The 12,437-nt window shown below is 35.4% G+C and overlaps 2 protein-coding genes across 2 annotated transcripts in view; one reads left to right on the forward strand and one right to left on the reverse strand.

The window, feature by feature from the left end:
• LOC143916129 (uncharacterized) overlaps positions 1-12,437 on the forward strand; it is a 305,722-nt gene that overhangs the window by 279,560 nt on the left and 13,725 nt on the right. The gene's annotated exons all lie outside the window — the stretch shown is intronic.
• LOC143916120 (uncharacterized) overlaps positions 1-12,437 on the reverse strand; it is a 202,673-nt gene that overhangs the window by 6,836 nt on the left and 183,400 nt on the right. The gene's annotated exons all lie outside the window — the stretch shown is intronic.

The following is a 12,437-nucleotide window of genomic DNA, read 5'->3' on the forward strand; positions in this document are numbered from 1 at the left end:
CACAACGCACCCAAATGTTAACGAATCTAAAAATTCTCACAATTCTACATACATACAAAATTTACCATTTTTATTTTAAAATTTGTTCAGCTTGTGTTTTAATCTATTGATTGGTTGACTTGTATAAATGTCAATAGAATATATTATTTCAAAAGCATTCAATATATGCTGGATTCCTAACATTAGCCAAAAGACACTCGCTGGCAAAGGGTTCAACACCAATCTTAAGCGCGTAGAAGGGTTTCCGAGATTGGCGAGTAGTGGTAGAGGTAGTTATTGTTCTTGAACAGCGTGTACTCTCTGCACAGATATGTAGATCATTGGTCGATGGGTCGCGAGACCTTATTGGTTGCTGTATACGGTTTATTCATACGGCGAGGCCTTTTTGGAGCAAACGCGAGATCAGGTGATCAGTGGTAGGAAACCAGTGGTCGATGAGCACCAATCAACTAATCTCTACATTACAGTATTAAATATGAAATGGTATAAATTGTACCATTAACCGACAAGAGTAAGAAATTGACTCATCTATGTATATCATGACTAGTCACCGGACCCAGAAGGTGCCGCGTATTGTTCAAAGGTTGTAAATGCATTGTTAAAGGTTTGCCGAACCGTTTTTACAAAAGATTTACAACAATGGAACAATGGATAGCACTGTGACTATCCTACCTCTAATCATGACATTTAAGTTCAAAAGTTTATTTATTTATTTATTCCATCAATCATGCACATTCGTCTAACAGATTGTTCCAACGCGACGAGTGTGCTATGCTGATTACGAATTATTTATTAGTTATTTAAACAGGCATAAATCCATTTACTTAACACGACATATATATGTATATGGTCAAACTATTAACAGCCACAGATTTTTGTAGCATTTTCTAATCAGCGAGATACTGAATAACTCAAATTTTTGCGACATGGATGGAACGAGTTTGTTAATTTGCTGGAACCGTTTCAATGAAGTCAGATAAATTGACAGACTTTGATAGGAAGCGATTGACCTTGGAGTCACACATCTATGTAAGGTCTGGTCAGCAGCATACGGGATAGAACCCGCAACAACACAATTGAAAGCATTACATGCTAACCATTGATATATGCTGCTGGTTAAAGTTACTATATTATGTATGTGAATAACAGAAAATTGCTTTAGTTCTATGTTTTTATAACTTTTCTGCCATTGTGATTTTATATGTAGAATAGTAATGGCATATATTTAATTTATAATATGTACATACTTATATGAACATAATACATAATATAAGGGTAACCAACCAAACTGAAAGAGTTAAGAGAGCCTTAAGAAAATAAATAATATATGCGGCGAAAAGAAATCGTAAAAGGCGTTTTATATTGCATTTTTTTTATGTTTATTATATTTTCGATGTCGAATTGTGTGTGACGAATTAGTTTTGTGGTGGTGGAGCTGGGGCTCCGGGGGCGCCGGCTCTGGCCCCCGGGGCCAGTTCAACGCCCCCATTTGCTCAAACTGGGTCAGATTATGGTAGCGGTGCCAAAGCGTGGCACGCGTGCTCCACGCCTCGTTCGTGCTCGCAATCACCCATTATTCACACTAATTCTATGCACACATTCTTCTCAATCAAAGTCGAAAGACAAAGTTTCATAGGAATCATACTCAGGGTCAGCGTGTACTTTTTACTCACCGATCATACGGTCAATATCCATGTAGCTGCGGCGTTATCAAAACATTTAATCCGGCTAAAAAGGGGTTGGGTCCGAGGCTATAAGTCATTTCCGGAACATTATCCGGCAGGGGTGTCGCCACACCCCCTCCGCATTGCAACTTCGACGTCTAGCTCAAAAATCCCTATACTGAAAGTTTATTTTTAAATATTTCATCAAACTCCACTTTGGGTAGCATTGCTAAAGTTTTAATTTATGTACGTACATTTGCGGTCATTTTACAGTGGGGTGGGTGTAATAATTTACAAAACAGTTAGCAGCCAGTGTCCTTTACGATGGTACAGATGACCACTGCCAAACTCCTTGAGCCTATTGGTTCTTAGTTACGAAATATTGCATTCGGCCGTAATTAGCACCCCTCGGAGGTCAACATAGGGGAGAGTCAGATCCGAGTAAAAGGTCCTCTGGAAGTTGTTAAGCGAGAGGGCGTCAAGTAGTAATCACACTAGTTGACGAAACTAGTGGAACATAGTGCATTTAACGACCACGATTCAATAAACGCTCAATTCAAAAAGAGAACAAAATCAATCCAAATCGGCCATCTCGTCAGAAATTGGGGATATTATCTTAATTAGTTGTTAATTTGGTATCATATAGTGCAGGTATTTTGAGCATTATTCCTTAATTAAATTAATTTTGAACCTTTCAAAAGTGAGTATTTTTGTTTCAAGAAAAAAATACGTATTTCAATTGTTTTTTTATGTAATTTGAAAATATTTAAGCAATTTGAATATATTTTTAATCATTGTGTATATTTCAAAATGTAATATAATACAATAGTATGGGTTTCTGCATGTGTGTATGTATATATGTAGAATGGGACGTATCCAACGCGGGAGGGTCAGGATGTGAGATCCCTCCCATTGCCCGTTTAGAATTGGCAAATATTCTGGATTTACGGCTGCTGGAGGCTGTATCCCTACCAACCCACCACCCCATAACCACCTCACGTCCTTCCCCATCGGCTTGCGTATTAATTACTCCGACGGATACGCTTCAGCAGCAGACACGGCCGGGTCTTTCGACACACGCACACTCGCGTGAGCAAAAATGACCGAATGAAGATATAATACGCATAAACCAGACAGTGAAATGATTATATAAAAATCATAAGTAGATCAAATATTTTATTGGATTTGTAAGAAACGACATCAAAGTGGAGTGGTGTGCGGCTGGAGTTTATCAGTCAATAAAAAAGCGTGGAGGATATCGACAAACCCCTACGAAAATCGTAAAAAAGCTTGTCGAAAGGAGTGTGGGGAGATATGGTACTGCATTTTCATATGAAACCCGTCGTATAAATTCAAAGTTTGATTCTCGATGATTGTATTGCATGTATGTAGGTATAAATATTAGATATTCGTGACATTGGTGTGTGTCGGTAAAGGACTTATAACTAGAAATGCTTAATTTGTTTCTGAAGTCTATGGCAAAAGAAAACTTTCTTAGGGGGGAGGGGGGGTGTCTGGGTGAATCAGAAACGACTAGGCTAGACTTTGGTCTTATCATCTCTCGAAGACAATGAAAGTCTCACAAAGTGACGTTGGAAGTAGATAGAGGATAATACCTGAAACAAACTCCCTTAGGCATTCATTCACTTCCCAAGCGGTCTGGCTCTGAATGCGACCGCTTTATATACAATTTCATATCTGAACAATATATGGGTATGAATGAGATAACTGATATTTATGCAAGGGTTCGCGGGAATTAAGCTGAATTAGAATTATTCAATGATTTATCTTTAAATGCGACAATTCATAAATGAAAAGATAATTTACATTAACATTTCAAATCCAAGGAATGAATGCAAAAATTCATTTGATGAGATTTTGACTTCGATCAATGATTTATTATAATTTTAATATAATTTATTATAATCGGAAGCACTAAAATATATATGATTGGAAAAATGAAAGGGGCTGAATTATATGAAAAACGTTACGTTAGTGTTTGTTATAGTGGAGCAAGTGAAAAAGATGAATTGGCAGTGATTGGGGTGGATATACATATATGCATGTATATTATAAAGACAAAAAAAGTATCTAAGAGAATGACAAATAAAACAGTGAAAGTCGAGTTGAGGACATTCAATAGAAACATTAAGGAATGTATCATATAGAAAATAAACTGGAATTAAAAGATTTTAATAATAAGTAGTGAAAAGTAATGATTTGAATTCGGTCTCTATTTAACCGATGACTAAAAAATTCAGATTTTGATCAGTAAAAAAAAACATTTGGTATGAAAAAATAATGGATTGATCAGTGAAAATAATAAATGACCAGTGTGTATTGATCAGTTGCTATGCGATCAGTTATTAAATAGAATGATAAGTATTTAAATAATATGAACAGTAATTAAACCAAATTGATCAGTATATCAAACGAAATGATAAGATTTAAAAATAAATGATCAATTAATGAATGAAACGATCAGTTTTACGCATTCTGACAGATGAAGTAGAGCCAATGTTGCCATATCGTATCGTTTTCGGTAGTGTAATCTCCACCAGTATGCGTTTCTTTGTTTACGCCGGACCACGCGTTGATAAAATTTGAAATTCACTGGTGTTTTGATTTCTTGCCTTTCTCCTGGACTTCGAATTCGTTTTTCAACTGGCTTTCTTTCACTTGCTGACGCTACTGGTTTCCTGATTTTTCCCTTGGACTGGCTTTTTCTCGGATATGTTTTTGACCCGGCTTTAACAACTTGAACATCGTTCATAAACAAATATTGACCCCCTCAACCTTCAACCTCATTGTCTCAGTTCTCGCGTGTCTGTTAAATTAATAAATACCAACCCTAACAATCTAATCTTAAATGAATAGGGCCAACCCTAACTTAGCCTAACACAACCTGACCCTTAAATAAATAAGTGTTGGCTGCTAAGATCTAAGATGGGCGACGCGCTATCATCCAACTGTCAAAAATCATAATGTATTTGGTTTTACTTATCATTTATATTATTTATCTGATAACTTATTTAATTAATTACTGATCTAAAAATGAATATTTACTGATCACTTATTTAATAAATTACTGATCATTTTAGTTATTTTTAACCCACCAAATAATCAGTTCCCTTTGAATTCGTGCATTGAATATACGTATGTTAATAATAAATAAAAAAATAAATCAAAATGTGTATAGAACGTGAGCAGCATATTTTTTTAAAAGTACATAAAAGGGAAAGCATTATTAAAAGCGTTATCTGGAAAAGATGGAATCAAAACTTTTAAGGGAACTTTTGAAATAACAAATTCTCAAAAGATTTTCATCGCGAAAATTGTATACGCATAATCTTCCCCTGTGATTTTTTTTTTTGCGAACTTTTTCAATTTGACAGAGACGAGTTTAATAATATATCATATATTATACATACACACATAGCCAAAAAGCAAAGTAAAAACGAAAATGGTCCTGGCAGTAAATAATTAAAATAGAAATACGCCCATTACCTAGAACAGTTATATGAAAATTCTTATCTGAACTATGTTTTTTTCACTAATATTATTATTTAGGAGTAAAAATCTCTTGAAAATGTATGTGCATATGTTAGATAATAATTTAAGTTGAGAAACTCAGACATAGGTGAAAGGGTGAATGAAACCAGAAGGTCCAGACGTCTACGTGCAGACAGGCTGGTGCGAAGACCTCAGTACATAGACAAGTATCTTGGTGGATTCCGACATTTTCGTACCATGCTTATACATATACATTTGTACACGCGAGTGCAGTGTGTAATTAAAGATTCTTAATACGTATTTATGTAGTAAGTGTGTAGGTATACCATAATCAATTACACACGTGCATTAATACTTCCACTGAAATGTTTTATGCTTAGGGGTGGATGAACAGTCATACGAAAGAAGGAACGAACAAATGGGGGGTTAATAAAGGAATGCACGACGTACAAATGAGGCTAATAAGCGGCAGGTGAGTATGAAATATGAAGTTGCCATTTCAGAATGAACCATTTTCGGGTATTTGTTGCATTAGAGACCCTTAAAAGTGAGCGAAATGGCGCTTGCGGAGCGCGACTTTACTGTTATGTCGCCGTTAACGATAATTTGTTTTCACACTCGCAAAACTCCATTCCGCGGATATTTATCGTTATGATATTAACGAAGAAGGTCGTTCACGGCCCCGACTTTCGGTCGGTTTTGATGTTTGCAAAATCGGTATTAGGTAGCAACGCATTTAAAATAACTGAAAATTATGCAGGTGGTGCGAGGTTACCTACATAAATGTGAATGTGCGTATGTAAGCTATTTAGCGTAGAATAAAAATTGAAATAATTATAACTAAATAACTGTTCCAGCAGTATTCGAAGATTTACTAGTGATAGTAATGAAGGTCTGATATATTTATTGGGTTTAAAGAGATTGCGAAGATTTGTGTAGCCGGAGGAAGATAGGGATGAATGAAAGTAGGTCGATGGTAAATGAGCTGTGTAATTAACTGCCGAATTTTCCCTTAGATCAGTTATATAATTTAGACGTGTGAAAAAGATCGTATAAATATAAGAACTTCAACAAAATTATTTCTTACAGTTATTTATACAAATTATGTCGAGGTTTTACATAAAAATGTGCTGCGGAAACACGGACAATTAGAACGAGTGAAACAAAACATAGACGCTTTTGTGATGTACGTCTTGAAAATAATATCCAAGATTCCGACCATTTTTCATTTTTTTAAGTACAGAGGATAAAGAATGTACTCTTCATTGTTTGCTTTAGAAACATTTAAAAATGTTCCCATAAATAAAACCATTATTATTTATACAGTGGATAGGTTTGTAGTATTTGGAAATATGAAAGGATGGAAGGAAAGAGAAGATAAGATAACGTATTTCAAAAACTAATCAGATGATGGAAGCTACCGGCCATTTTGTCAAGATATAAGATCAAAACAATTCAAAAAGATGATTTACTTATTAAAAAAGTTCTACAGTAGATTTCTTTCGAACATGATGAAAGAATTTCCTTCGCGACTTACACGACGAAAATTTAATAAATCATATAATCAACTTATATTTCATCGTTTTATTTATAGATAGTGACATGCTGTTGTCATCTCTATTATTAATACACATATATTACATAGAATTGTGTAATTTGCATGACATCAATAATATTATAAAAATGCATACATACATATATATGTCTGTATATAGCAGATTTTTCATTAGTGAGATTGTGAAATGAAACAATTGTCAGTAAGGAGTGGTGGGCCGTTTCCTCGGTACGAGCACATTGGGAGCGGCTATATAACTTTTAACTGTCCAACGAATAAAAAAAAAGAAAAAGAAGAAATGGACAAGAGTACAAAAATACGAGAGTAAGAGGAGTGTTGCAAAGGAAGACTGATAAGTGAGCCGAGCAAAAACTGTGTCAATTTCTACTTTACGGCGCCGTTGTCGTCACATCAAAATGTAAATTGTTTTATATCGCGAGGGGGCCCTTCCGGAAAACTCAAACAAACACAAAAAAAGCGAAAAACTCTCTCTCTCTCTCTCACGTTTCGGAGCTAAACGAGGCTGTGATACACACATATATATAAATACACTAACGTAGCGTCACCGACTCGAAATGCATTCTGTGTCGTGCAAAAAAAAAAATGCAATCGTTAAAATCACACTTTCAGTTTCAATTTCAGAAGGAATTAAATTGTAAAATGTCGAAACAAAACCGATTGAGAGACTCTGTACACACGTCCTATATCGATTCGGCATTGAATTTATATATATGTATGTACATACATAGTGTCTGGCGATGACAGTGGCAAAATGCTGCAGCTCGATTCAGTGATGCTGAAAATTGTCGACTGTCAAAAACACGTTGATTTTGAACTTTATAGAGATGATTGTGATAACTCATAATTTGAAGTAGAAAGACATATGTATCTACCATAATACATATGTATATATAAAAAAAGATTGGTTGAACGAGTGGGAAAATATGAATTATATAATTAAGAGGAAAATAAAAGCATATGGAATTTAAATTTAATCGTTTATGTGCAGAAATTTTTATATCAAAAATGTGTATTAAAAATTGAACTTAATTTTTTAAATTATTAATAGTACTTTAATAAGATTTTGATATGAAACCTCAAAAAGTTCAGTAAAACTTTTATCTGAAAAAACCCACCTATATAGTAAAAACCACCTTTATGTAAGTTATAAAATATGTATTTTGAACATCAAAATTCTCAGAAATTTTTATACATATAATAAGCAAGCAATAGTAATTTGTTGCTTTCATAATCAAAGGTTATACAAGTTACGTTTGCCAAAGTATTACTTACGTGAGATGTTTATTTTTTAAGGTCTACCAAAAAACTTTTTTAAGACAGTTATAATTAAAACTGATAAAGTAAATGACTAAAAATTGTATAATTAAAGCATTATAAATTTATTTTATTCAATCAATCAAGCACACTCGTCGTACAGATCGGTCCAATGCGACGAGTGTACTATATAGATCAAGAAATATCGTATATTTTATATTTTTACATTAAACACGACATCACATATGCAATCAACATCCACAAATACACATAGGGAAAAATTTGCAGCATTAATACAAATCAGCGAAAAATCAAGATGCTGAATAGCTCAAATTTTTGCGAGAGAGGTGGGCAGGGATGCCAATTTTGTAGGAACCGTTTCAATCAAAATCAGATTAATTGTCAAAGTCTGATAAGAAACGGTCGAACTGGAGTCACAAGTCAAGATCTGGCCAGCAGCAAGCAGTGGTACTCGAACTCCTGACCACTTTGTTCGAAATCATTATATGTATATTAACCACTAGTACACGCTGCTGGTTATATAATTACGTATATTGATGACCAAAATGAGCAATATGGCAAAGTATGAAAACGATCGGATAAGAGATAAAAAGTCCTCTGAATTGTAATAAAGGAGAATTGTAATTGAAACGTAAAGGAGGTTTCTAAAAATTACATTAATTGAATAGAAGATCATTTGATAAAGTTGCGCATTATTATTACATATTCAAGTTCTCTCAAGTTTATACATACATATGTATAATAGGTAAATGTTGTATGCATTGTAAAGAAGAACAACGCAACGGTGTAAATAATAACGTAAAGTTGGCGAGTTTCGTGTGTACGTCGGTGAGTGCGGGGGATTTCCCGTGGCAAAGGTTGACTTGTTCGGGTGATTGATCGCCGATGTGGGGTCCCTCTGAAGGGGGAGGCTGCTTTTTGAAGTGGGACCCCCTCGTTCGAGGGCTCGGGAACGACCCCAACCGCCTTTCAAAAGAAAACCATTAATGAACGCGTGGCCGAGATGAAATTCGCAACATTCGACTGCACACTCGTCAATGACGCCAATCACCGACCACTTCATTCCCATTTGAACACTTGATTATCTAGACTTATGTATATGTATGTAACTAAATATGTACAACGCAATGGTGACCATTACTTTTGAAAATAACAATAGAACAAATTTTCGTTTATATACATACGTACATATACATACATACATATGTATAAAACAGACCGTATAGAATAGACATCGTCTATACATTTTACGAAAAGAGACAGATGTATGGATTGGACACACACATATACGAAATAACTCATTTAGCATTAACTAGTCCGGATCTACATAACGAATGCATTCACATGTGTACTTGTACCGTTTGAAATCAGTAGCAGGCAAGCCATTGTAGCGAATGTGCGAACTAAAGGTTTATTACATATTGCAGAATGGTTTCATTCAATACTGATTCACCACCATTCAGCTGCCAATATCATTTTTAATTACATAATACAAAAAAATAATTACGAAGCACCGAAATGAAAAATAATCAACTGGTTGGCCAGTGCAGACCAGTAAGTACGTCTGGATGTGTCAAAGTGAACGGCGATTGACACGTTACTCATCTCAATCTAAATACAAATGTACATACATATATTATGATAAACGGACTATTTCGCACATTGTGATCTCGCACATGACAATCGTTGCCATGAATATCGCGAATATGGAATATCTGACACTCGAGTTCTCGTTTGTATAATAAATATTTCATGTGGATAGAATTTCTCTCGATAGATAGAATTTTCTGGTGTAAGACTTTCCGTGATTTCAATGACAGATGACGAGATCGCTTTGTGTGGAATAATCATCGAATCATATACATATGTTACAGTGAATCTGTATTCTCCAGTGACTAAAAAACTTTTGTTGGAGGTAGAAGAAGAAGACGGCACAACATTAATATAATAAGTATCAGAAGTATGTAAATGTTAACTATTCCCTATAACGACAGTGAAAGTATACTTTCACTGCAAGTATGAAATCATTGTAACATATACATACATAAGAATTTAAGCATAAGTGGAGATGAGTACTTTCGCTAGTATACATACTTATGTATAATGCATAATACGAAGAAACAGGGGGAGTATTGTCATACTACAAAGCCTTCGAGTTTTATTGCGGAAAAGTTTTAGCACAGTTATAGCAGAACGTTATAACGTTTGAAATCAACGTCATTTTCGCACCTGGCATTTTATCTATCGAATCGAATCATTTCCGCTTCGGCTGAAACAGATTTTGGTGATTTGATTCAGCAGTGTTGGATTGAAGCCTTCCGGTTGGGGACGCCTGTCGCTAATTCGATATTTCAACAGAGCGAAACGAGTTGCATTCCGGGGTGTGGAAAACCCACCCTCCGAAACCCACCCACCCCTCGGAACGCCGTACCTGCACCCGAATTATAAATTCACCGCCGCTTGAACTCGACGGTGTTAATTCCGAAAATAAATATTGTCGCTTTTCATAATTCCGGTAATCGGGCTGGTTGTGTACAACCAACGTAGCGTTGGTTGTACACAAAATCGACTTTCGGAATTATGTGAGATGTGTGTAATTTACCGGGTCAGTAGCTAATTGTTTTTATGTTATACATTTTTAAATTTGAAAATAGCGCGATTGTGTCATAACGATCGTTTGCATAATGAAATGAAGACGTTTTTTGGAATAATTGCGAATTAAAAGTAAACAGGTTGTAAGGAGGAGTGGGCGGATTCATCAGCAGTATTTGTGCACCCTAAAATGCAGTAAGCGGGCGAAATGAGGGAGGGAAAATGCATCACAAAAGGGGAAGACAAACTCTGAATATTCCTTTATTTGCAAACGACAGGAGTGCTCAAACTTACAAACTGTAGTTTAATATTTTTAAATAATAAGATTTATGTACAATATGTTACCGTTAAAGTGTATTTTCCAGTTGTAATATGTTCCAAATGACCTGGTACCAACTACCGTTATAGTCGAAGTGTATTTTCAGTGGTAATATATTTTAACTAGTTGGAATATATTCCGCTTAACCCACGTAAGTTGACTCATACGGCGAATAACATATAACAACATATATTACAACTGAAAATACAGTTCAACTATACAGTAATTTGGTACCAGGTTAGATGGAGAAGTTAGGTTTTCGTAAAAACGTCATTCGACTAGTAAATTGAGTTGGAAAGTCACATTTTTGTTTTGAGTACATTCTAAGAGTCATCGAAATACGGTACTTATTACCTAAAGGCATTATTGAATTCTAAAGCATCGGAGCGGTCAAAACTGTTATATTACAACTGGCGCACATTATTGAAAGTGTATTTGCGCTTGCAGAGTTATACTTTACTATTTGAATTGTATTGACGTAAAACACAATATATAACAACTGGAAATATATTTCGACTGTAGCATATACATACATATGTATGCGTGTGATACAAGCTTCTTGAATGCAACTTTTTAATGATAAAATTGAAAAATATATTACCATAAATGAAAATATGACACGTCGATTGTTTGAATCTGTGAAGTCTTTCGAAAGCACTACGCGTGTATTAGACTTAAAAGTAAAATTGGCTCACCTTCGCTTGAGCGCAATCTGTATTCGCTATTTCGCAACGTCTTATAAATTTATGAACAATTCAAATAGGAAGAGGGGTTGCAAATATGAGGTTTGGTGGGGTCGGAAGTGGTCCTTGGCAGGAGGAAGCTAACTAGTTTAAACTAGTTGACTGTTGTTTGGTCCCCAGGTGGTGTGCATTGCGTAAAGCACGGGGGGCTTGGAGGCTGATATAATTCATACAGGGGAAAAGTTTACGAAAAATTACGATAAAAAATTCATAGACGTTTCAAATTTTACTGCACGAAAAGCTAAACCCGAAACCGTCTCGTATATATGTAAGTATGTACGTACATACGTCCGGCGTTGTTTAATCAAAATTATATTACGCGTGCATATTTTTAACTGAGGTAAATGAGGGTTTGTCGATCAATAATGTAGGGAAGTACCGGGTGCATAATATAATCATGGGGTTGGCAGGATTTGCAGTAAACGATAGGAGGGTGTCCCCTGTTGAATATTCCGAGCAGAAACCGCATTCATGGTCACCGTAGCCGGGACGAATTGGGGACCCCCGACATACAGTACTCCCGGAGGACTCGGCGGCTAATGTTGTGGAAAATAGCAACTTGGATTTTACAATTTATAAGAACAATACCTCGACGATTTCCATTTTTTATCGCAAGAATGAAAAATAAAACGGAATGAAAAACTTTGGCGGAAAATGAAAGCGGAAAACTCCCGACATCGGCACCCTTACGCGTCGATTGCTTCGTATGCAAAAACAAAAAGTGGAGATTTACGCGATCAATTGTCCTGGGTCGG

The sequence above is a fragment of the Arctopsyche grandis genome, chromosome 8, assembly GCF_051622035.1.
Source record: "Arctopsyche grandis isolate Sample6627 chromosome 8, ASM5162203v2, whole genome shotgun sequence".
Classification (NCBI taxonomy): Eukaryota; Metazoa; Arthropoda; class Insecta; order Trichoptera; family Hydropsychidae; genus Arctopsyche; species Arctopsyche grandis.